Raw genomic sequence first — 24,341 nt, 5'->3', positions numbered from 1 at the left:
AGTGCTGGAACAAGTAGGATCTGAGCTCAGAGCTCTCATATCCTCTGAGGACAGCTCATAAAACATGCAGTGGCTGCAACTGGGCCTCTTGCAGTAGTGGCATTTTAGTGCACCCTGCCACACACAGGTAGCCTACAAATACACACAATTAATTTTAAAGAGCATGGAGGAGTCAGACCTGCATGGTTTACTACTTGGAACACAAGCAAATGCTCAGGTCTTCCCCTAAATTAAGGCATCAGCTACAGAAGGCAACTATTTTCCAAGATTATTAACAGCAGGGGCCTGGAACAATGGGCCTCTGGGAAAATTTAAGAATAGAAGCTAGGCATTAGTCGGTGTACAGTAGTGATCCAGAGATTAACTCTGCCTGTTCATGTGTGAAATGAAGACTTGATCCCCAACTGATAGTGTGCTATGCCTCAAGCCAACACAAGCTGAATATTTTTCAGCCCCACATCCCAATACATAACAATTGCAATACATTGGATTACGCATGGCATCCTCCACAGTGCAACAACGATGACGCATTAAAAATACCAGCCAACACCAGAAATCTCAGGCAGGCTATGGTCCCGCTATTTTTTTTCCCCTTTCTTTCCTCTAAACCAAAGGTGAACAGAGCTGGCTGTGTGTGTGTGAGTTGATGCGAATAATCCTCAAATATTCCAGGAATGTTAATGTTAGGCTTTGACCATGGCAGCCTTGCAGACTTCTCCTCTTGTCGCTGGGCCATTGATGACATTAAAAACACTACCTGCCTGTGCCAAGAGCATAAAATTTAAGAACAGCTTGCCTTCTTAATATTCAATAAAATAATACCAGGGGAAGAAATAATAATGTGCACTGCACTAAATTACCCCAGTGCTATGAGACACAATTGTTACCTAATCCCATGCTTGCATTCTGTTTAAATACAGCATATGCTCTGTTCATGCATAGGAAAACGGTCTTAAACACGTCTGCCATTGCCGTCGCTTTGGTGAAAATCTAGGGAGGGCAGGTTTGTGCAGCTACACGCTTGTTAAAATAGCTTCCCACTGCATCTGCGAGCTTATAAAAAGCCACTGAGAGCATTTTCACTACAGTGCTGCATTCATCTGTGTGTATACACACGTGTCAATCTGAAATGTGTAGGCCATTGACACGCACCACGTAGATATATAAACAAAAAATTGCTGCTGCTGCTCCCGAGCAACTGTATTTGCAGTTCGGGTCAGACTATGTGCTCAGCCAGTTTAATGGTTGGAGTGTAATGTGCCTTGACCTTCTATCTTTCTTTCAGCAGCTCCTTACATATATTGCTGTCTCTCCTCATATATCACTGGGGCAAATGGCGTCCTTCACCCTGATCCCTGCTGTCCCCTCCTTAAAAGGCTGAGGGGACATCTTTGCCTGCTGTACTCAATTGACAGCCCTGGCAGCTTCTTCACTGAGCACGAGGGGAGGGGGGAATAAGGCTCGTCGAGGGGAAATGCTGCAATGAATAATTATGTTTCATAACGTGCCCCCTCCCTCCTTTGTTAGCATCAAACAATAATTAATGGGGAACAGGGTGGGGAGGAGGGAGGGGAGGCAAGTAAGAGTCTGCTTTTTGCTTTCCACAACAAGAGGGTCAATATGCCCTTCAACCCTTTCTCTCTGCTCACTGTCAACGCGGGAGATGCCTCATCCCTCTAAAAACATGCTCTTAGCTTATTTATGATCCCAGTTGCTCTGTTGGAGAAAAGGCAGTATTCCTGCTACACTCAGCGAAAACCGGCCGGATCGCTTTACACAGCAGTTCACTGCTTCCATCTCTACACCTCTCTCTCAGCAAGCCAACCCAACAATTCAATAATGAATATGAAATGCCTCCTGATTGATGTCTATGGGAGTTGGAGGAGCTGAAAATATGGGGCTATCGGACATGGGCTCGACTTGATTACGTTTTTGTTTTAAGTTAAAAAAAAAATCTCTGATCAGCAGTGGCAAAGCCAGTCCTGATCGAATTAGCGCCGCACTAAGAGCTCCATTGATCTTGGCGCTCATCTGTGCATATGAGGCCCGGAAAGGCAGCTGGTAATCCAATAGCAGCAATGGGAAGTGCTTCAAGGACTCTGCTGTGTTTACCCACCTATTTCCTACGTAGAGAGGCAAGATGTTAGTGCACGCCACTCACTGGGCTGATTGGAAGCCTCGGGGCCTTGGGAACGCCAGTGAAATGAATAAGAGCCGCAGTGTGACCAAAAGCAAGGTACTTGAAAGCTCAAAGTAATTGCTTTCACCACAGCTATCACGTAATGAGTAAACAGGATGAATCAAGCAGAGCGTAGATCAGTGTTTAAATGAGCTGTGCAGTAACATTCAAGTCCTAATAGAGGCTTCACTTCATAATCCTGGCCAAACCTCTAAAGCCAAGACTGATGTCAATTGAAAGGTTCTTTTTCACAAGAGATTTAAAGTGTAAAGTCAGGAGAATCGATGCTGGGAAATCTGTCTTTACACTGCGATAACTTCATTGCATTCGGCACCGATGCAAACCTTTGCAATCAATTTTGCATGACGTGAATGACATTGAACAAGAACCCACAGGGCAGAGATCATGTGAAATGAAACGGAGCAAATCTGAGGCAGAAAAGGGCAAAACATGCAGCTGTTTCTGTTTTGGAAGTAGTTCAAGTGTGGTGCACCTGGACAGCGTTCCTGTTGTGCATTAAAGATTGCGGCGCTGCTGCCACAACAATGACGTTTCTCACACACGTGCACACACACATGTAATCCATCAAGGATTCATGAGTGAATGCTCAATAGCAGACCAAGTGCATTTCTCTCCTTCATATCACTGCAGCAAGAAAAGAGTGAGAACTCTTCATCAGCCCACAGGCGCACCACAAACACACACTACTCTCATACCACACTAATAACCTTGGGCTGTCTACCAATGGCATGACTTTATGGAACAGTATGGGCTCTAAATAGAAGCTCAATTTCTCACCGGCAGTCTGTAACAGCTCTATTTCAGCCACCCTGTCATTAAATATTTATCTTAGCAGAGTGGCAGATACCAAGGTGATATAACCATTTAAAAATCCAAATCTAGGCCTTTTTTTCTGCCCCTCGCACTCTCACTCACTCCTCCACTGCCACAACAAAGACCTATTTTTAAAAGGATTATCTACAAGTGTTCCTTTAATCAGTGCACGGCAGAATTGTAGAAATCCCTCAACAACAGTCCCAGAGGAATACCTTTCTCTGAAGCCCTATCAGGAAGAGGATCTCCTTCACCGACAGCAGGCTGTGAGTGAGTGGGAGTGAGTGTGTGTTTGAGGATGAAAAGATGTGCTGCTACCTTGCTATGATGTCCTCTCTAACAATCTCAGAACAAAGGCCTCCATTTTGAAGTGGAGTTATGATGGCATGGGGCTCTTAAGGTCTTCTGTTGCTGTGTGTCCTATTGCTTTCTATCCTCTTTGTTAGCCTGCTGTTTGTTATACTTGCGAGATCAGCCACTGTTGTGGGTGGCTGGGCATACTACAGCAACCGGTGTAGGGCCCGAGTGCCAAAGCCGACAGTCTGTGGGAGGGATTGTGGGCGTTATAGATCACTGGGAGACAGATGTCCAGTCTTGCCCCTGTGCTGACACAAACACTAACCCCAAAAAGCTGTGTGCTTGCAAACTGGACTGTTTCCTGATGGGTCTTAAGTTCAACTTTATCAGACTTTATCAAGGCAGCATTCCACTGCTTTGCTATTTATAAAACATGCACTCAAGAGATAAACGTAGGAGAGACAAATATTAACAATGAAAAAAATCTGGTTTGTGTTATTACATGAATCTATTTTTTCCCCCTTATAAGATAAAGGTAGCTAATCATCTCCAGTACACCCACATACAAAAACCGATGAGCTTGTTAAATTTACTTTATTTTCAAGTAACTGCAAAGTGGGATGACCCTTGGGTCCCACCAAACCCCACCCACTTGGATGTTAACTTTTAACAGCAACCACAATAAGCACATACCCACTTAAATCACCTGGATAAATACATAAAACCTGTTAGTCTGCAGTAGCCTGTAGTTTCCCAATAATACTGCACCATCCCAGTGGCTGTGTTGCGTGAATTCCTTGTTTCAAGAAGAAGTCCTTAATGACGTTAGCTAAAGCGGTATACATGCTCTGTTATAATGAGTTGTTTGTCTATTCCCTCTTTATACTAGATCGTGAAGCTGTGACACCACGAGTGCAGTGGGCTGCTGGGTAATTTTCATTTAAGACTAGACTGAAGACTGAAAATTAGTTCCCATTTAAATGTCAGAAATTTTCATTTTAAAATGTAACTGACTGCACTGTCGCATTACTTCAAACAATACAGGGTACAGGGGATGTCGGCAAAAGTCATATTTATAGGGGAAAGAATTCAAATAGCTTTACATAGAAATTTTAAAAATTAAGTATAACAATTAAAATCCCACATGCTCAAAAAATGCTCAGTTTGCCTTTTCAAAATGTTATGGCTGTAGCGGTGTATTCAACAATGTATTTATTGGGCTTGCATTGTTTCCAATTTTTGGATTTGGATATTCTCTGCTTTTGTTTTTAAGATGCAGACATGTATAAGAGCTTGAGTATACAAGCTGAGACTTTTCTTTATGTGATCACTTTACACATATATTAAAAATCGCAGCACAGTCATTATTCTTACTGTGCATAATTTGGCTGTGATTACAATATCAGGCAGAGCAACACTTAACGCCCAATCCCCACTCCCCCTTCCCTAACAAAGTTTGGAAGCCTAAAAACATGGATGTTCAGGACAGATTTAGTCGAAGTCTAAGCATCTACAGTCTGATAAACATTACAAGCTGTCTTCTGCTGGAAAACAAGCAGCCTGATTTTGTGAGCAAAAATGACAGCAGGTGTGAGCATACGAAGAAATGCGAGTTTGGATAAAAGCATAAGCATTTAATGAATACAGTGAAAGCCTCTGGAGAACAGATGACTGGCAGGGCACTGGCAAGACAAGTATCATTGTCTCTGACAAACGCAATGAGATTCTCTGCCGCACTAAAAGTGTCATGCTCCAATAAGCAGAATCAAACCCTTTGAGCATCTGCTGTCTTTAACTCGGCCTCTCTTTGTTTTATTGTGCACTGTCACAGTTAATGATTTCCTCCAGATCTCCATTTTCCACATGCGATTTACATGTTTGAAATGCTCAGTTGAGCAGATGCAGGTTTGTGAAACAACCATTACTGCCAAGCGGAATCCTATGAGCGTTTGGGTAGAGCTTAGAAATTTCATTTCAAAAGCTAGGTTGATCAAGAGAAAACAGACAAGGTATCAGCATATTGCCTTTCAGTTTCTTCTTGTTTACATATCTGAGTTGTGCAGTCATCCCTTCCAGAGAGAATCGTGGCCAGCAAAAACAATTACACTACCCCCGCCCAAGCAAAAGCCTCTCACTGGCTGCCTCGACTCAGCCTGACAATCGTGCCCATTAGATCTTTCTGTGAATTAACGCTAGTTAACTTAAATCACTGACAGACATCAAGAATAGTCATTAGCCTGTCTTTTAAAAAAAGAGAGAATGATTTGCTGGTTCAGAGAGATCATCTCCTTACACGCAGCCTGGGGCAGCCCTTACTGTCTAGCTCATTATTTTTGTAAGAACAAGGCCACTGATGAATCCTGTTGGATTAAATGTAAGGTGTTCCTGTTATGACCTGGCTTATACACACGCACACAACAGCCGCCTGCATAAAGCTGGCTCCTTTTACAGACAAAAGAAAATTAAGTTACTCGCCAACGCCGCGAATATACAGATAATTCTCCTTCGGCTGAGCTGCAAAATCAAAGTGAGATTTCTGGAGTACATCACTCCCACACAGCTGCACACTCGGCTCTGAGAAAAGCTGTCAAATGTTGGGCTTTTTGTGGATATTAGCTGAGCTGACAAGTGCCAATGATACACTGTGAGTGATAAAGACATTCATTCCTGCTCAGAGTTTTTCCAGATGTGATAGTCTGCAATGCTCCAGCGCTTCATTTACAGGACAGGAAAAAAGAAAAGAGTCTGTTGCTGTGCGCCCCCCCCCCCCATTTACGTTGCCACGGTGACAAATGAAAAGCAGAATCACCCACACAACTAATCAAATGAGTGAGTGACAACAAGTCAATATTTTCTCATTGTGTGGACAAGCAATATATCTGCACAGTAACAGCCTGTGCTGCAAGGCTTGAAGGCTTAGGCAATGCTAGACTCGGAGCATTATGAGGATAATGTGCCAATAATCTGGCTCGGTGCGGCTGTTAAGACCAGCGCCAATAAAAAGACACGGTATCAATAGAGAACCACTACCAAGTACGGACTGAATTACCAGTGCAGCAAACATAGTCTAGACTCATACTTAAAACAAGAACGGAGCATCATGTAATGGCTACAAGCCAACAAAGACAAAAGACGGAATTGGACATTGATCTGTGGAGGTTTAAGAATAAACAAGACATCCTCAGAGTAACCCTGAACAGTATGCAAACACACCTTACTCAGATGTGACAGGAAACAAGAATAAACGAACATTTAGTGCTCAGAGAATTAAGACTGTGTACATTTTACGTAAACTTCTTAGGGCTCTCTTGTCATTTTTAAAAGACATCTCCTTAGAAAAAGACAGCAACACACACACATAAATTAGCCTCCTTTTGATTGCATCCTCAACATAAAATGGAGTAAACATCATCTCTACAAGCTTGGTTAAACACGAGCAAGATCAATGGGCAAATTTATCAGCAAATATTACCATTCGCTGCCTGGCAAGTAATCATTAAGGAATGGCACTGATGCATTATTCATTGGCTAATGTATAATTCAGACTTAATAGCAGATTTATGCATAAATAAAGCCGTGATACATTTAAACACATTTAATGTTTACTCACTAAAATAGGATATGAATGCACAGCATTAACGCATCCCCACTGGTGTCATTTGATTAGCTGCTACTAATCCAGAGGATGCGGGGACATCAGGTGGCAATAGCACATGGATTTTATGAATACATGCTACTAATGCAAAACATCTCATCTAAAAAATAAATATAGAGTAGCTATCTGGGGGTAGGTGCCTAAGACAATGTTACACGGTATTACGTTCTGAAGTAAATAAGAACAGGGATTGGTCAATAAAGCCCAGGCGTGCTGTAATTTAGTATTCTGTCATTCTGTCATGCAAAGACAGAATACAGAATAAAGACAGAAAAGCTGTCGCTTTATCTCCTTCAGACATCAGCAGTGATTAAAGCTCATATCAAGATTGCGGAGATGTTCTTGTTGTAGTGTCCGAGCTGGTGTCAAAGGGACAGTCAACAGGGAGGACGAGGGAAATAGAGAGGACGCACAGGCTCCATCTGACTGTGTTCAGAGCAGGCAGCCCTGTGGGGACCGCCATTCCACTTTATGGCCATGCACTGAATTAACAAGGCCAGATGTCCCCCCACTTAACATGTGCGAAAAGTGCCCTCTGATGGGCTCAGCTGCTTTAAGGATGTACAGACATAGAGCTGGAGGAGGGAGGGTGGAAGGAAAGGAGATAGGGCCTATTTTCAATTATCCCAATTTCTCACTCATCGCTGGCTCCTGAGGTTTTTGTTAATTAAAGATATCGGCTTTTCCTCTGTGCACACAACAAATTAAAAGGAATTTTCTATGAACAATCAAAGCACCTCTCCAGTCCTTATTTGCTCTCCATTTCAGTAGTCACCCACCAGAGGGTACTGCCTCCTTAGCAGTTCCAGTACCACTGTTTCATGTGCACTGTGTCAATCCGCGGCTAATGTATTCTAATGAGTCACCGGTACACCGCTATCTGCAAGGACAATAGGTTGCGAAGTGGTGAAGCAAGCTCGATCCATTTAGAAATGAAACCTGTCTAAAAAACTCCACAAGTCCTGGAGAGATTTATCATCGCTCCTCAAAACCTCCAGTCTGCTTCTGTGCAGTGGGGGTGGTGGAAATGGTAGGAAAAGCTAGGACTTTCATTGATTTTCCACCTGGCTTTTCTTTAACAAGCCTGTGCTTGCTGTTCTGTATTGTCGAGGTCAAAAGTGGGAGAGTAACTGCAAGAAATGCCTTTAATGTGGCCTAAGATATACACAGTTGAGCCCACATTCAGAAAAAAACGGAGATGTAATTTACCTATGTTTAAGCGATAAGCATCTCACAACAGTTTGTTTTTCAGGGAGTCAAAGGCCACATGTGTTTTCATTCATGCAACCTATTATAATAACAACTGAATCGTTTTCTTTGTAATTACAAAGGAATACAGTTGAGTCATTCAGGCTATTACCCGAATGGAAAACATATCAAGACCCCAGCAGACTTTCTCATTAGAGAGAAAATGATAGGCCCGCCAACACTGCATCAATTACAACTCGCCTTTCTCTAATTCTTCATGCGTTACATCATAATGCTAAAAAACAACATACAGCAACCTCAAAAGTGTGTGGTTTTTTTTTCCCCTTTCTTTTTTTAAATTCTAGCAGCCAGCAACTGCCATCATCCTGACACCGAAGAGGGAGAAAAAAAAAAGGGGGCAGGGACACAGCGTGGTGCAATCCCACTGAGGGCCATCATGCGAGCAGATTAAATAACATTTTTCCAATGCCCTGTCAAACATTCAGCCGCCTCTGAGCAACCAGACAGCCGTTACAGCCTCACTCTATGAAGCATCTCTCTCTCTGCATGGTCAGAAACAGCCTCTTTGATCTGGATATCGCCCCTCAGATTCCTCAGAGGTGACACTCATACACGCGCCCGTATGTGAGCTGAATGTTTACTAGCTCTCTGTACCTTGTCAGCAGTGAGGACTTGTGTTTGTAAAGTGCGGTGGGGTAGTGGGGGTGGCGGCGGCGGTGACTCACGCCGCTACTATGCTTCCCCTGGTTTACATGAATCAAACAACACAGTCTGCGGACTCGGATCAAATTCCACATCAGATTTCATTTCCCACAAACACTAGTATAAAGCACTGCAAATAGACATGATTGAAATGATAGCGACAGCAGTAAGGCGGTGTGTACATAATTAAGATTTAGGTTGCTATACTCTCATCTGATAACAGCCTGAGTGCTGTGAAATGCTCGGCGCTCTCTTTCCATACAAATCCCACACTGCAGAACAACTCAGGCTCCTGTGTACAACTCCATTAAGAGGTCTGACCACTTCCTCTTTCGCTCCGTCCACAAGTAGTGAAACTAAATGGATATCCTAACCTCTGGGGAAGTGAAGAGGACGCCGCTTTAAAATGTGTTCACAAAGGCCAGCTATGCAAGTTTTCCCACATGAGAGTGCAGGCTGAGACTGTGATTGCATGGTACGCAGACGTATATAAGTTAGAAATGGGCCCATTAGTGGCATAAAGGACTAAACCCAACCCTGCTGAAATAATAAAATAATACATATGGTGGGCCATCTTAATGAATGGCATTGGTTTACGTTTTTAAAAAAGCTCAGGATTATATTTCTGGCCTGTTTTAGTGGTGCAGTTAAGCTTAAAAGTAGTGAAATCAACTCAAAATCATCAACAGAGTGGCAGTAGGACCGGTCATCGACAAAATCAAATGATCAAAATCACAAATCGAGTCAAACACGGGAAACTAACAGACTGGCAAGCTGAGATTTACAAGTTAAAGGAACACTAGGAACAAGACACGCTGTTAAATTTTTAACCACACCTGCACCTTGTGCCTGATTCAGTGCCCCATATTCTCACTCACATGATTTTTTTAAAGCAGTTGTGCCATACATTAATCACAAATACGCTGTCGTCCCACTCAAGCAAATTAATCGCATCTGAATCATTAAGGTAGAGGTCACTTCCTAGCTACCAAGGTGACCAAAAAGAAAAAACAGGCACAGGAAGCTTGGTATGGTAGAGATTAACTCCTCGCAATTAGCAATGCAACTCTGAGTTTATGTGGTAGTTCAGCGCAAAAATCCAGCAGAAGGATTCCAGGAAGGGACTGTTTTTACACAGCGCAGAATGAAGGCAATCACCGCTTCACTCCCCCCCACCCCTCCTTGATTTGAATCTGTGTTTGTGCTTATGTGCCCAAGTACCCAGTGGATTCAGCCTCTGACACCCAGACTTACTACGACCAATTTACAGCGGTTTAAGTAACCCCCCCCCCCCCCCCCTGCCATAACTCGAAAACAGTGGATAAGCTGCCTTTCAGACAAATAACTGTAGTCTGCTTTAAAATCCTAAGCTGCCACCTCCTGAACATACACACAAACACACACATATCCCACCAGCCAGCCAGCCCCCCCCCTCTTGCTCTTTTCAACCCCAGAGCCTCCCCCACCCCCACCCCCACAGTGAGAGCTGCATGTGCTCCAGCCAGAGTTCACAGCCTCTGGGGTGCTGAAGGGGGGGGGGGGATCAAGTTAATTTGGTGGGTCCTTCCATAGTTTGCAACTGGCAAGGCCGTTCTCACAGACAGTAAACTCCCCCATCTTTTAAAAAAACAAAACGCTCCACTTAGCCTCCATTATTACAGCTGGATTACCAATTTATGACATGACAAAGAGTGAAAATCCAACAGTCGAGCCTATAATGTTACACTAGGGGAAATCCCACTAGTCAGAATGTATGTACGACCAACTCACTGAGACTCATTTTGACATTTCTCCTGTAAAAATGCAAGTTTTGTTTTTGGTCTTTCTTTTTTTTTTAGTTGTTCCTCAAAGTTAATTGATTGCTAAAATGCTTGAACACGAGGAACTTCCACATGTCTGATGTTTCCTTCCCTGGCAGCAAAAACTGCATTGCAAGCCCAGTTTCTGTTTACTTCATTTTTCACACTTAAAAAAAAAAACCATTAGCTGCTGAAACTACTGTTAGAGTGCCCGCAGGGTCACGGAGGTTGTGTTGTGGGGGTCTGCTACAGTCCACAGGAGATACAACTTTGCAGCTCAAAAACAGTTGAGTGGGGGGTCACACTTCCTCCTCTGGGTATAAACAAAAATAAGGGCATTTCAGACTCAAACTGTGCGTGTGCCACCCGGCTTTTCGCCCTGCTAGTGCCCAAATCCAGTGTCTTTATCACACACATACACACACACAGCTCCCAGTCTGCCCCCCCCCCCCTCCAACCACAACTCTCCTACAATCTTTTTTTTTTTTTTTTGTATTCAACTACTCACCCGCCAGTCTGCTGATTCTTTGGGAGTCCCACAGACTGCTGCAAACAAGTTCAAAACGCGATCCTTGCCCAGGATGACCCACCGAACTTAAAAAGGCAAGCCAGCTGGACTTAATCCAAGACCCGGGACAAAAACGAGGCGAACACGGACACTTTTTCTTCTTCTTTTTTTGTATCCCCCCACTGAAAGAAGAAAACGCCACCCGCACGGAGGGACTCAGGCGAGCACTTGCTTCAACAAAAGACGGTTTCACTTTACTGATAGGCTGCTCACGTCCGGAATGAGCCCGATCAAAGGCACTACAGCGCTAGCGAGTCCCCCCTCGAAACTGCTCCTATTCCCTTTGGCCGTGTTGTTGTTGCTGTCGATGACAGTGTCCACAAGCAAAGTAACATAGCGCTTGTTTCGAGGGGTAGGAAACCAGCGAGTTCGCCGTTAACAGGCTCCGCTTCCTTTTTCCACACACACACACACGCACACACACCACGATCTTGCTCTCTCTCTCTCTCTCTCTCCGTTTCGCACACACACACACACCACGCGCACGCTCTCTCCCCCTTTCTCTCTCTCTCTCCTCCTATGCACACACTCCACGCTCCCTCCGAGTCTGTAAACCTCCCCCCTTCCTCCTCTTCTCTTCCTCCCCTCCTCCTCCCCCTCTTCAGCTGTTCAACAGACGCATCCACATGGCTGACCTAGTCTTTCTTTATCCAGACACTAGTGAAGGAGAATTACGCCGACCACACTCAAAAAAAAGGCGGAAAAAAAAATCCGAGCGAAACAAAAACATGGACTGGATTCAAATAATCGTCATGGACAAAGATGGGGTGGGTTGGTGGGTGGTTGGGGGACGCCATTGGGGGCTGTTGATTGATGCCAGCGCCGTGGGGACACCGATGCGTGTGCGTGCGCGCGCATCAGGAAGCGAGGTGCACGGCGGCCAAAGTAGCCCGACACGACCTTCATCATCGGCATCATCATCACCAAGCGATCAATGACAACGCTTATGGGGAATGTGACTGAAACACTAAAGCGACACAATGAGAGCGTGCAGTAGCGCTGCCTCTGTAAATAATTGCTTAATAGCCCACATTTCCCGCGCCACGCGGCACTGACACGTTTCTTTTCTAAACAGTGACACAAATATATAAATAACTACACGTAACGCCATCCTTACGGTACAGGTCGCTGATTTCTATCTGAAAACATTAGTACGTGCACCCCCTCCCCACCCCTCCAGAATATACACCAGAGAGATGTGAGTGGATGCCGCTCGGGTTTGTAGGAGCTCATTTGCATTTTTGGATAATGAATTAATTAGTCACCCCACCCATTAAAAAGGCAGAAACAAGCAGGGATGGTAATGTGACTAGTCCATTAGCCATAGTTCGTTTTTTTTGCAGGGGGGGGGGGTCTTTTTTATTTTTATTTTTTATTTTTCTAATGGTAAACCTGTACATTTTTCCAAGGTCCCTGCGCTCATTTTGTTGAATTTCACGGTAAAAAAAAAAAAAAAAAAAAAAAACGCACAACACTATTTAGTCCCCCCCCCCCCCCTTTTTTTTTTTTTTTTTTTAAAAATCTAAATGCTGCCATTAAGAGAAAAACCTGACGGCACACTAACACACCTGGGAAGAGCAGTGACACAAAGATGGACTGTGTTACCTTGTAAATTAATAGGATAATTTTCATTTCACCCAGTGAGTAGCTTGACACATTTTCATTGTCTTAAACATGATATTGGATCACTGTAAAAAAAAAAAAAAAAATCCAATTAACTAAAGCAAATAGTGCATTGGGCTAGTTTTTTTGGCACAAACATGGGCAGCAGGAGAGACAGGCAGTGAGGATTGATAGAAATTGAGTTGAGGGGTGGTGTGCAGGGGGCTCGTCATTGTGCTACAAACCACGTTGGTCGTCTTCATTTCAATGGCAGCGGTGTGGTGGTGGGCTCTGCTGTGTAACAGAGTGCTGGTAAAAACCTTTTCCAGCTCCTGAGGCAACTGTCCTGACCCCCCGCCCCCACACCACTTAGAAACCCAATACCATGAGCAGCCACAGCTCCTCCCTCATCACAGTATGTATACATTTCACAGGATCAGTGTTTATGATATTTACACACAGTCTCCCTCCTTTCCCCGAGACGCACAAACACTCAGAGGGTCCAGAAGGATGGATGGGGAGATGGAAACGCACGTCTCCCTCGGTTTCTATCACACAATCAAAGCGTAAAAGATTTTTCAGTCTAGTGACTCAAAATGCCACCATTCCCAGCACAGCGCAAGGCTTAAGTTGGGCCCAAGACGGCAGTGAAGGGCGAGTGCAGCGAATCCACTCTGAAGGCAGTGCGAAGCAAAGCTGGATTGGCTGGCCCGGGCAGGCTCCCCTCCCCGGCAGATGAGATCCCATTATCAGGCGGACGAGAACTCCACCTCCAGGATTTCACAGCTCCTCTGTTTATCACATGGCTCTGTCAAGTTGGGCACCATTAACCGATAATGAAAGGAGACAACCGGTGCAGTTACAAGCAAAGCACTCCACATTCTACAGGCCTAAGCATGTATCTGGGAAGCTGACTGTGTCTATTCAATTCTGTTCAGCATTCAAACGGCCCATCACAATACCTTTTCCCCGAGCGCCCCTCTCTACAGCTATAGCGCCTTCGATCCCGACAGAGCAAAATCTGGTTGGTCTCTGTTTTTGAATTCGGAGGCAATAAAATTTAACAGAGCCGCTTTAAAAAGGGGGGGAAAATGGCACTTTCCTATAACACTCCCTTCATAAAGACTATCAGAGGAGAAGAATTTCAGTAGAAGTTAAGAAAACCAGAAAAGGTGGATGATGACACACGCACACACACACACACACAAAACAGCACATTAAACCAAACACAAGCTATCATTTTGAAATACGTTTTCCCTCAACCACATCAAACACAATTAGTACAAGTGTTACTGAACAAAAAGACTGCCACTGAATCAAAGACCCACATGCCCCTCCCCGGTCTGTCTACTCCATTTATGGTTTATAGGACTCTGTAGCCACTTACCCTCATTAAAAATGAATACTTGACAAAAGCTGTGGCTGACACAAACTGTTTGCTTTAGCCTGATTTCTCTGTGCTGGAGGAGAAGAAAAAAACAAAACAAAAACAAGCCACTCAGGCAGCAAATGGAGAGCAGGGGAGACAGAGAGACAGACAGAAGAGGGGGAGAAATTGCTCAGCAACACAAATAAGTCAGCCAGTAGCTGAAACAACAGAAAAAAGTGACATGGATGACTGAGCCAAGCCTGTGAGATAGTTGGCAAGCCTCAGAGGCCTTGGCCTCTTAAGCACTCATATCTAGTAACTTCATTTAATACATTCACCAGGGATGAGCAGACGAGTTGAAGGAGGGGGGGGAAAGGGATTTAGAGAAGAAAACAATACTTGTACACCAGGAAGAGGGTAAGGCTGTGGTGGTGCTGGTGGTGCTGGTGGGGGTGTGCTTCAGAGGCTCGACTTTAACACATGACTAAATCTCTACTGTGTAACAAGCTAACTTCCCCCGCTCCCAGCACATAATAAAAGGAGGCAAAATGGATGTGCTAGCTTGATCTTTGTAACTATTTTACCATTCTTAGGCAGGTATTATCTAAAGGAGCCTTTCTTCTTGTATTAGATATTCGAACAGTGCTCTTCCAGATGGGGGCTTTAAAGCAGTGACTGTCTCCACCACACGTACTATATCCATAAAGAACAAAGGCTCTGTGTGACTGCTGCTTCAAGTTACTGTTCCTCATACTGAGGCGAGTGCTGAAAGCCCCTCCCCTTTCTGAGCTGGCAGGCGAACCCAAAAGAAGGCTGACTTCAAATCATTCATTGCCCCTTTTAGCTTTCATAGATTCTGAAGAGAACACTTTACAAGTTGGGGGAATCCAAAGGGAAAACAGGGTCTTGCTCGACTAATTAAAGCACAGACTTTGCCTGGAGCGGTTTGAGAGAGGGGAGGAAGCAATAAAACAATCCTTTTCAATCTCCCAACAAAGTAACTCAAGGAAATTACTCAACTAAATATGGTTAACTATACGCTTGTGGATAGCAAGACTCAAGATTTTTAGAGGTTGTTGCTTTAGCTGAGGAGAATAGCACTCAACAGAGGATGTTTTCATTAGAGGGAAAAAACTGCAAAGGAAACGGAGGTTACGCATTGCTCTGAGTAAACTGCCTTATCAAGGTGACACAACTTACTGAAAAATCAAGTTGTCTGTTGGTTTTAGTCCAAACAGGCAGCTAGTAATTAAGCTGCTACCTAGTAAGCTTTATTTGCTGTCATTACCACAGCTGTAAAATGTGAGAGAAGCCAAGGAAAGGTATTTCACTTTAGGCAATCAGAGCAAGGTCTAGCCTTGCATAGCTATCTTGTTTACATAGCTATTCACAGTCACATTTGGCAGCCTTGCAACACTCTGAAAACCAAGACACTTGTAGGCTACATATGTCTAATCTCTTTGCCAAGCTACACAAGCTACTCAAGAGAGTGAAACTTGCTTGCAGCAGCCATTTGGTTAAAGTATTGCATATTTAAAAAATGAATGTAAGTAAACCTTACTCCAGATGGGGGTAGCTGCCACCTGGCAGATAAATTGATGAAATGGTGGTGGGAGACAGCACAGCATTTTTCTTTGTAAAAATACAGCACTAACTGATTGCTCATTTGCAGACTTTGATAAATGTGTGAGTAGAAAAAAAACAGCTTTTAATAGAAGTGCGCCCTGTCTGAATTCACACAAAGAGCGCTCCGCAGCTTCCATTAGATCACAGCTTGCTGAAATGAAGACATTTTTTTTTAAAGGGCCAAGGTAAGAGTAAATCGGGGTGTGAAACTATTACAAAATCAGATCATTCAAGTGTTTACATGGCTGTAAAATCTGATTCTAATACAGAGCAGATTCAACGCAGTCGCAAACAAACGCACGTGTGTAATACCTCAGATGCTACAGTCCCCGATTTTCCACAGACATTCTTCGAGCTCTCACATGGACTGTCTGTGTCTGATTCTCCAGGCAAAACAGGGCCTCATTCATCTGAATAAAAGAGCAGTTCAGCCTGCCGTGGCTGCACTGAGAACAGGCTCTGAGGAATGAGACTATATTTCCAAGAGGGCCACAGAGGGACAAGGGTGCAGGCAAGGCAAGGCAAGGCAAGGCAAGGCTGTGGTGCAAAAAAGAGGAAGTTTACATTTCAGGCAAATCCTTTTGTGTACAAAAACACGGCAAGATAAACAAACAGTACATGTGTCTGCTGCTCGGCTCGGAAGAACCTGTTCCTGAGTGGAGCTGTGATTAAACGTGATCGGCACCAGCAAATGAAGTCCGCTGTGGTCGTGAAAGCAAGAAATGGGGGGGGTGGGGGTGATTACTGTGTGGTCTGAGGTAGCCAGCGACTGCTCCATTTCACACAGAGCACATGGCAGTCTCACCTCCATACACTGCCACCCTGTGGACAGTGACAAGAGGTACAGCTTCATGCTGCTTCTATGGAGGATCCTGGAGTGAGTGTGTGAGAGAGAGGAGGTGAGCCAGCGTTCATTATGAGTAAAACCAAACATTTACTCCACACGCTAATTCATGACATGTGTATGCTCAATATGGCCCTTTAATGCTGTATTTTTCCCTCCAGTGCCGACGCTTATTCAGAAATCAATTATTCTCCTCTGGTCACACTCGGCTTCTCTCAGTGTGTAAGCTAATGATTCAGCCATCTAGTTTACGGATACATAACGGTAACTAGAATAACCACATCCATTATAAGTCAGAGTAACAAGCATCTAAAGTCATTCAAGTTAATTTTTCACAGCTTTCCTTTTTTCCATTTGGCATGAATAATAGCAGAGAGAAGTAATCTCAAAGGCAAATGTACGGTCAGCATGTCAGCACTGGGTGCGGTGAGAAAAAGATGTGTTATTCAAAGAGACAGCACACAGTCAGGGTGTTGAGGCTGTGTTATGAGATTAGACTGTTTTTTGTGGGAGCGAACGGTTAAAATCAGTCTGTGTGCAGTCAGAGCAGACAGTTTGGAGATCAGTGCTGAGGTCAAGAGGAGCCACTTAGCTGTGCTTTGGCCTTCCAACCCCTACAGCGTTCAGAATCCACTGTTCCACAGAGGGAGTAGATAAAACGCTTGGCAGCAGACTTGCAACAAGAGATGGCTACATTTACTAATGTGCGGCGGATTTATTTATTTCTTTTTAAAAGCTACAAAATGGAAATTAATGGGAATCGCTAGAAAGGTGGGAAGCTTTCTCACTGAAAAAAATTATATTAGCTTAGCCTCACTAATGCGGTTCCCCTATAGGCATTAAATCTTCGATACAAACAAAGCAATAAGCAACCAAGACTAAAACCTATACCTCTCTCTCAATCACTGCTCAACCATGAAGGTCATCCTGCATTTTCCTCTTCCAGCTATTATCCCTGTGATTTCAGACTAGTGCTAAATGAGATGTACAATTGCGATGAGATGGGAACAAAAAGTGTCCTTTTTGTGCTAAAATCAGAAGATAACATGTTGCAAATCATTTGTGAATACATGACAGGGATATGAGATGCTAACCCAGTTGGAGAGACAGTTGATATTCAATGTTGAGCAAACTGGAAGCCTAAAATTGTAAGTTTCTTTATAGTGGGGAACAAACGGCGAGGAATAAACAGTGGTGGGCTTGTGCAGCTTTAGTTCAACGAGTCAGCTTGTACCAGAACGGTGGATGGAGGGGAAATATAGATGGCTTGAGCGAGGGAGTGCAAGCTGTAGCTCTCTCTGTTCCTGCACACATCAGCAGCAGGAGGGCAGGGATGCGCGGAGGCCACAGCAAGCCAATTACCAAACTCGTTAAGTAACCTGCTAGCTGGCTTTGAACTGCAGCTCCCTCCATCATATCACGACTGGATTCTCCACCGTTGTTGTGGACATCTCGCACCTCTTCTTCTTCTTCTTTCTTTCTTTTTGGTTGTTAAATAGCTCGAGAGCGAATCCAAAAAACTGACACAATAATTGCATTTTCACATGCGTTCACTGGAATTCAAATGAAAGAAATCACAGATGAAACTGCAATTTAAAAAAAAAGAAAGAAAGACAGACTGGCAGCTTGAAGGTGTAAGTTTGGCAAAAAAGCAGCTGCAAACAAAGGAGACCTGCTTATACAGCAGGTAGAGGGAGAGGGGAGGAAAAAAAGCAAATAATGGATCAAAACACAAACACGAGAATTGATTGGCGTGAGCTAGCAACTGAGGGATGAATCAGCGCTGACAGGCTTGAGCCGTTCTCTCCGGGAGCACTGAACGCAAGAGTCAAAATGGCTGCAAACAGGGAGGAGGAGGAGGAGGAGGTCAGTGCATGAAGATGATGATGGAGAGGTATCAGGCTGAGAGCACAAAGGCCAGGGAGAGAACATGATCAAGGTCCAGTGGGTGGGGTAGGAACAGAACATTTTTTTTGGGGGGGGTGGGGGGTTAGAGCAGAGCAAAAAACACTGCACTCGCCAACGCTAGAGTGTCACAAAGCATTGTTGACTAACCTTGACTGCATTCACCTCCTAGCTCACTGCCACACTTCCTTTCAACAAGTATTGACACAACGACAGTCTGCAAGAGAAAAACTGGAAGGGGGTGGGGGAGGATAGACACACACACACACAGAGAACAGGGGAAAAGTATGAATGAGGTGAAAATGGAACAAACGAGGTGATAGCAGATTGACAGTAGAGGTGTATGTGTAGGTGAAGATGGCTGCCATCTTTGCCGTCATGTTGAACATGCGGCGAATGTTGCCAGCGAAAGCCATGAAGCTGTACAACATGGTAATAATGACACTAATTATTTTGTACCGCACATTTTAAAACCAGCATTTACAAAGTGCTTTGCAGTACCATTCACATTTTCTATGTGGAGATTGTAAGCATTTGTTCTAAGCCAGTATTCATTTCCCTCTTCCCCAACAAACCACTCTGGATGCACACAGATCTAAGCACTTATGCCTGCAACACACACACACACACACACACACACACACACACACACACACACACACACACACACACACACACACACACACACTCCCCCACCCCTGAACCTCCCCCATTATCCCATGAGCCCTCTCTACTCTGCCTCGCTCTACAAGAGCTTGGAAATAAAAACATCACAGCTCTGCCTCGCAGCACCTGTTCAATAACATTGACATTTCACATTCAGCATCCGCACACTGAGAGATTCCCTGCATTTACTCTCTTTAACACGTAGAAGCACAAAACACACACACACACACACACGCGCACGCAAGCCAAATTCGTGCCAACGTATGCTTTTTAATGCCGCAAAGGCGGCTGCGTGTGTGCAGGTGCACGTCCGTCCCGCGTACGTGCCTGCAAGACGAGGGGTAAAAAATTCATTTGACTAGCTGAGGTGCACGTCTTAATTTTATTAATTTTTTTTTTTACAATTGACTAATTAAAAGATAGCAATTATTTCTTTGTGCGTTACAGAAACTGTGTTCGGTGTGTTTACGTGATATGACTCAGTAGCTTCCCTCATATTATTTTTTTCAGCACAAAACACATGCAAATCTCCTCAGGATCATTTAGGAACACTTGTCAATATTGTTTAGAATAATAAGAGACAACAGTAACTGTTTCACATGTTCATTGTCTTCTGTGCTTTACTGGAAGGGAGTGGCTGGGCTTTCGAACCAATCGTGTATCGACAGCAAATTAAGAACAAAACAAGACGACACCCCCAGATATTTACCCCACGTGCACAATTATTCTGTTTGTTCTCTTTCTTTCCTCGCCTCTGATGTAATACTCCTCCTAAATTCAGCTTGCATGAAATGAAATGGTCTGTTTGATATTATTCACTGCACACCTGGTGTTATTTCTTTTAAATTCAAAAAACAAAGTATTTCTATTCAAGGCTGTATAAGCACTGTCGAACGGCAAGCTGGGTATGCTGTTGTCTGACATTTGGAGGGGAGGGGGAGGCAAAACACACTCAATAACCACCCGGACCAGCATGTAATATTTATATTTGCTCCCAGATCAAACTTGCCAAAGAAGATTTTGGGGTCAAACATGTTTGTTTTAAACATTTGGTATGATTTTCTTTTATGTAACATGCTGCTACAATGCCAGTCTTCATGTAATAGTTGCCACCTGAGGAAAGCTGAAATGTGCCTGCTGCCATGGCTCAATGGTGTCATCAGGTGCAGCCTAACCTGGAAGGCTGAGCAGGGGCATCTGTTTGACAGCATTAGAGAGCATCAGAGCCCCTGCCATACACAGATTAAATGGCAGTAAATCTGAGGATTAGATTCATGTATGAATAGCCCATATTGATTTTGCAATCTCTTCAGTAACTCTGGGATTTTCACGGTGCAGACAATGTGGGCATCAAGCGTGTGCGCGCACATACACACATGGGCTCATCTATCTGCCTGGTTTTTAAAAGCCTCTAAAATCAGTCTGTGACTAACCCATCCCCATTTTAATCTGCTCATGTCTCCGCCTACAGGATGTATTCGAATAGCACAAGGCATGCAACATCATTCCTTTAAAAAACTGCCCGTTCATCCAGCCACTCTGAGTAGCCACAACAAAGCAGAGAGAACTAAACAAGCTCAAGAGACCTAGAAACGTCCAATCCTATATATTGTTATGTGTGCTCATGTGAGAACAAGATCGCTTCCATGCTCTTTGAGTTGAGGGTTATTATTTGTGAGCACCATGGGTTGATGTGGACGGCCATAGCGCCAGGATTTCTCTTCTTTCGGTGCCTCTCCTCAGTCTTAAAAGCTAAATATGCATGCTCTCTCTCTTTCTCTGTTGCTCTCTCTCTCTCTCTCTCTCTCACACACACACACACACACACACACACACACACACACACACACACACACACACACACACACACTTGAATTCATTCAACCCTGACGCGACCTTTTTGACACGAAAATCCCAAAATCCTGTGCTGAAACTCAAATCCCCTCTGACCACTATGGCCCTTCGGAAGCAGGATGACATCAAAAAGAAGCGCTTTGCTTTCATGACTTTAGTCCACCCCTCAGTATGTCAGCGTCTCTGGCCCTCTGCCACATGCTTGTCACACACACAAAATAAAAAAAACACTATTTAGAAACATGCGCAGCGCATACAACATGAAGAAACCAAAGATAGCCTGAGCTGCAACTTCCCTATTTCCACACACAACGAGGTGGGCGTCAATTGTGCTGTGATATGAAGGGGCTTCCAAAGCAAACACACTATACTCCTTTCCCCTTTACAGCTACACAAAACATGGATAAAGCCTATATTTACAATATAAGTACAATACATTTTTCTTGCTTGGCAACCTGCAGCAACCTGACAACCTCATTCAAAATGGCTGCTCTGGTCATCATGCGTGCCCTTAGCCACCTATGGAGGCGCATGAAACTGATTACCTGGTGATTGGTTTGTATTGGGAGATAGCTCTATTAACCTTTGGGTAACACAGGTGTGTAACCAAGTAGAACGCTGCTCTTACTACACGAGAGAGACTGAGAGAAAGAGAGACATGGAGAAACTCGGTGTGACAGCAGAGCTGCTCCAATTAGGTAAGCACATTGAGCCGTCAGGCCACCACATTCATCAACACACAGAATGCCAGTCAGCAGCACCAGAAGGCTCGCCCGCCTCTTTACCACGCTACTGTTACTGTGGTGCAGTCGGGAGAGTGACAGGGAGGCATTTGCAAAGCAGATTTGGACCATTCTCCCCAGCATTTGGCAGCGCAAATGTTTCTATGCATGGTTTGGGTTGTTTTTACTCGCATTTCCCTTGTCCTAATAGACTGACCACGGGCCGCTAATGATATCATTATCATACATGCACTGTAATTATCTCGACCCACCGTGTGCCAAGATCAATGGACGGCAAAATTTGGATCAATTGATGAGTCTGCTGCTGTTAAGCTGCCGAAACATATTTCGCACACAGTCGATGTGCTGTTGGATGGGCTGTGAATGAATTGGGTCCCTGCCTGTTTTCAGAGTGTGGCATCCAGACATGGGGTTAGGCAAGTGGATCTGTGCCATATAAGAAGTGAACTAAACTGGCAGGGCTGGTGAGCTTCCCTCTGCTCTTCATAATGTCAACCACAGCCACTACTGCTGGACACAAAGCCCCAAACAACAGTTTAACATTTCTAACAAAGTCAAAACAATGTAATGATTGTATATGTTTTTCTACTGTCTCTTTGTCACCATCATGTTTAAAAGAACAGAATTTGATCAACAACCAAAGAATTTGCATGAAAACAACAGAATTTGAAAACAAACAACGGAATTTGAATGAAAACAACAGAATTTGAATGAAAACAATGGAAGTTTAAAACAAACAACAGAATTAGAATGAAAACAACGGAATTAGAATAAAAACAACGGAATTTGAAAACAAACAACGGAATTTGAATGAAAACAACGTAATTAGAATGAAAACAACGGAATTAGAATGTACAGAACAGAGTTTGAATGAAAGCAACAGGATTCTAAAACAAACAATGGAATTTGAATGAAAACAACAGAATTTGAGAACAAACAATGGAATTTGAACAAAAACAACAGAATTAGAATGAAAACAACGGAATTAGAATGTACAGAACAGAGTTTGAATGAAAGCAACAGAATTCTAAAACAAACAATAGATTTGAATAAAAAGGTAGAATTGAATGAAAACAGCAGATTTGAATGAAAACAATGGAAGTTTAAAACAACACAGAATTAGAATGAAAAAAACGGATTTGATGAAACCAGCGGAGATTTGAATAAAACAACGAATTAGAATGTAACAGAACAGATTTGAATGAAAGCAAACAGATTCGAAAGACAACAATGTTGAAATGAAAACACAGAATTTAGACAACAAGGGAATTTGAACAAAACAACGGAATTAGAATGAAAACATCGACTGAGAATGAAAACAACAGAATTAGAATGTAACAGAACAGAGTTTGAATGAAAGCAAACAGAAGTCTAAAACACAATAGAATTTGAATAAAAAGAGTAGAAGTAGAATGAAAAACAATATCATTTGAATGAAAACAACAGAATATGAATGAAAACATGGAGTTTAAAACAAACAAAAGAATTACAATGAAAAACAACGGAATTAGAATAAAACAACAGAATTAGAATGTACAGAACAGAGTTTGAATGAAAACAACAATTCTAAAACAAACAATAGAATTGGAAGTAAAGAGTAGAATTAGAAGAAAACAACAGAAACTAGAATGAAAACGGAATTAGAATGACAGAACATAATTAGAAATCAAACAATGGAAGTTTGAAAACAAACAAGAGAATTAGAATGAAAACAAAGGAATTAAATGAAAACGACGGAATTGGAAATGAAAACAACAGAATTTGAGGAAACAACAGAATTTTGAATGAAACACAGAATTTGATGAAAACAGAATTTGAACAAAAAGCAGTGGATTATGAATGAAAACAACCAGAATTAGAATGTACAGAACAGAGTTTGAATGAAAGCACAGAATTCTAAAACAAAACAATAATAAAACAATAGAATTTTGAATGAAAAAGGTAGAATTAGAATAAAAAAAGCATTTGATGAAAAAACGGAATCTCATGAAAAGAACGGAATTAGAATGAAAAATGAACAGAGTTTGAATGAAAACAAAAGAATTGGAATGAACAGAACAGAATTTGAATCAAAACAATGGAATTTGAATGAAAACAACAGAATTAGAATGAAAACAACGGAATTAGAATGTACAGAACAGAGTTTGAATGAAAACAACGGAATTATAAAACAAACAATAGAATTAGAATGAAAACAACAGAATTTGAGAACAAACAATGGAATTTGAATGAAAACAACAGAATTAGAATGAAAACAACGGAATTTGAATGAAAACAACAGAATTAGAATGAAAACAAAGGAATTTGAATGAAAACAACAGAATTAGAATGTACAGAACAGAGTTTGAATGAAAACAACAGAATTCTAAAACAAACAATAGAATTTGAATAAAAAGAGTAGAATTAGAATGAAAACAATATCATTTGAATGAAAACAACAGAATATGAATGAAAACAATGGAAGTTTAAAACAAACAACGGAATTACAA

General features: G+C 42.9%; 1 protein-coding gene across 8 annotated transcripts in view; it reads right to left on the bottom strand.

Moving 5' to 3' along the window:
• The window catches only part of rerea (arginine-glutamic acid dipeptide (RE) repeats a), a 127,555-nt gene that overhangs the window by 78,470 nt on the left and 24,744 nt on the right, over positions 1-24,341 (bottom strand). For 3 of the 8 annotated variants that reach the window (XM_040047895.1, XM_040047896.1, XM_040047894.1), the window contains one exon: positions 18,740-18,820. The exons of 3 other annotated variants lie outside the window; for them this stretch is intronic. The gene's annotated coding sequence lies outside the window, so the exon portion shown is untranslated. Of the gene's footprint in view, positions 1-11,183; positions 11,741-18,739; positions 18,821-24,341 lie in introns of those variants that run through there. 2 more of the 8 variants (XM_040047901.1, XM_040047893.1) reach the window with 2 other exon arrangements.

This window comes from Simochromis diagramma, unplaced genomic scaffold (genome assembly GCF_900408965.1).
Source record: "Simochromis diagramma unplaced genomic scaffold, fSimDia1.1 OVJJ01000387.1, whole genome shotgun sequence".
In the NCBI taxonomy this organism is placed as follows: Eukaryota; Metazoa; Chordata; class Actinopteri; order Cichliformes; family Cichlidae; genus Simochromis; species Simochromis diagramma.
This window is presented reverse-complemented; position numbering and strand designations above follow the sequence as displayed.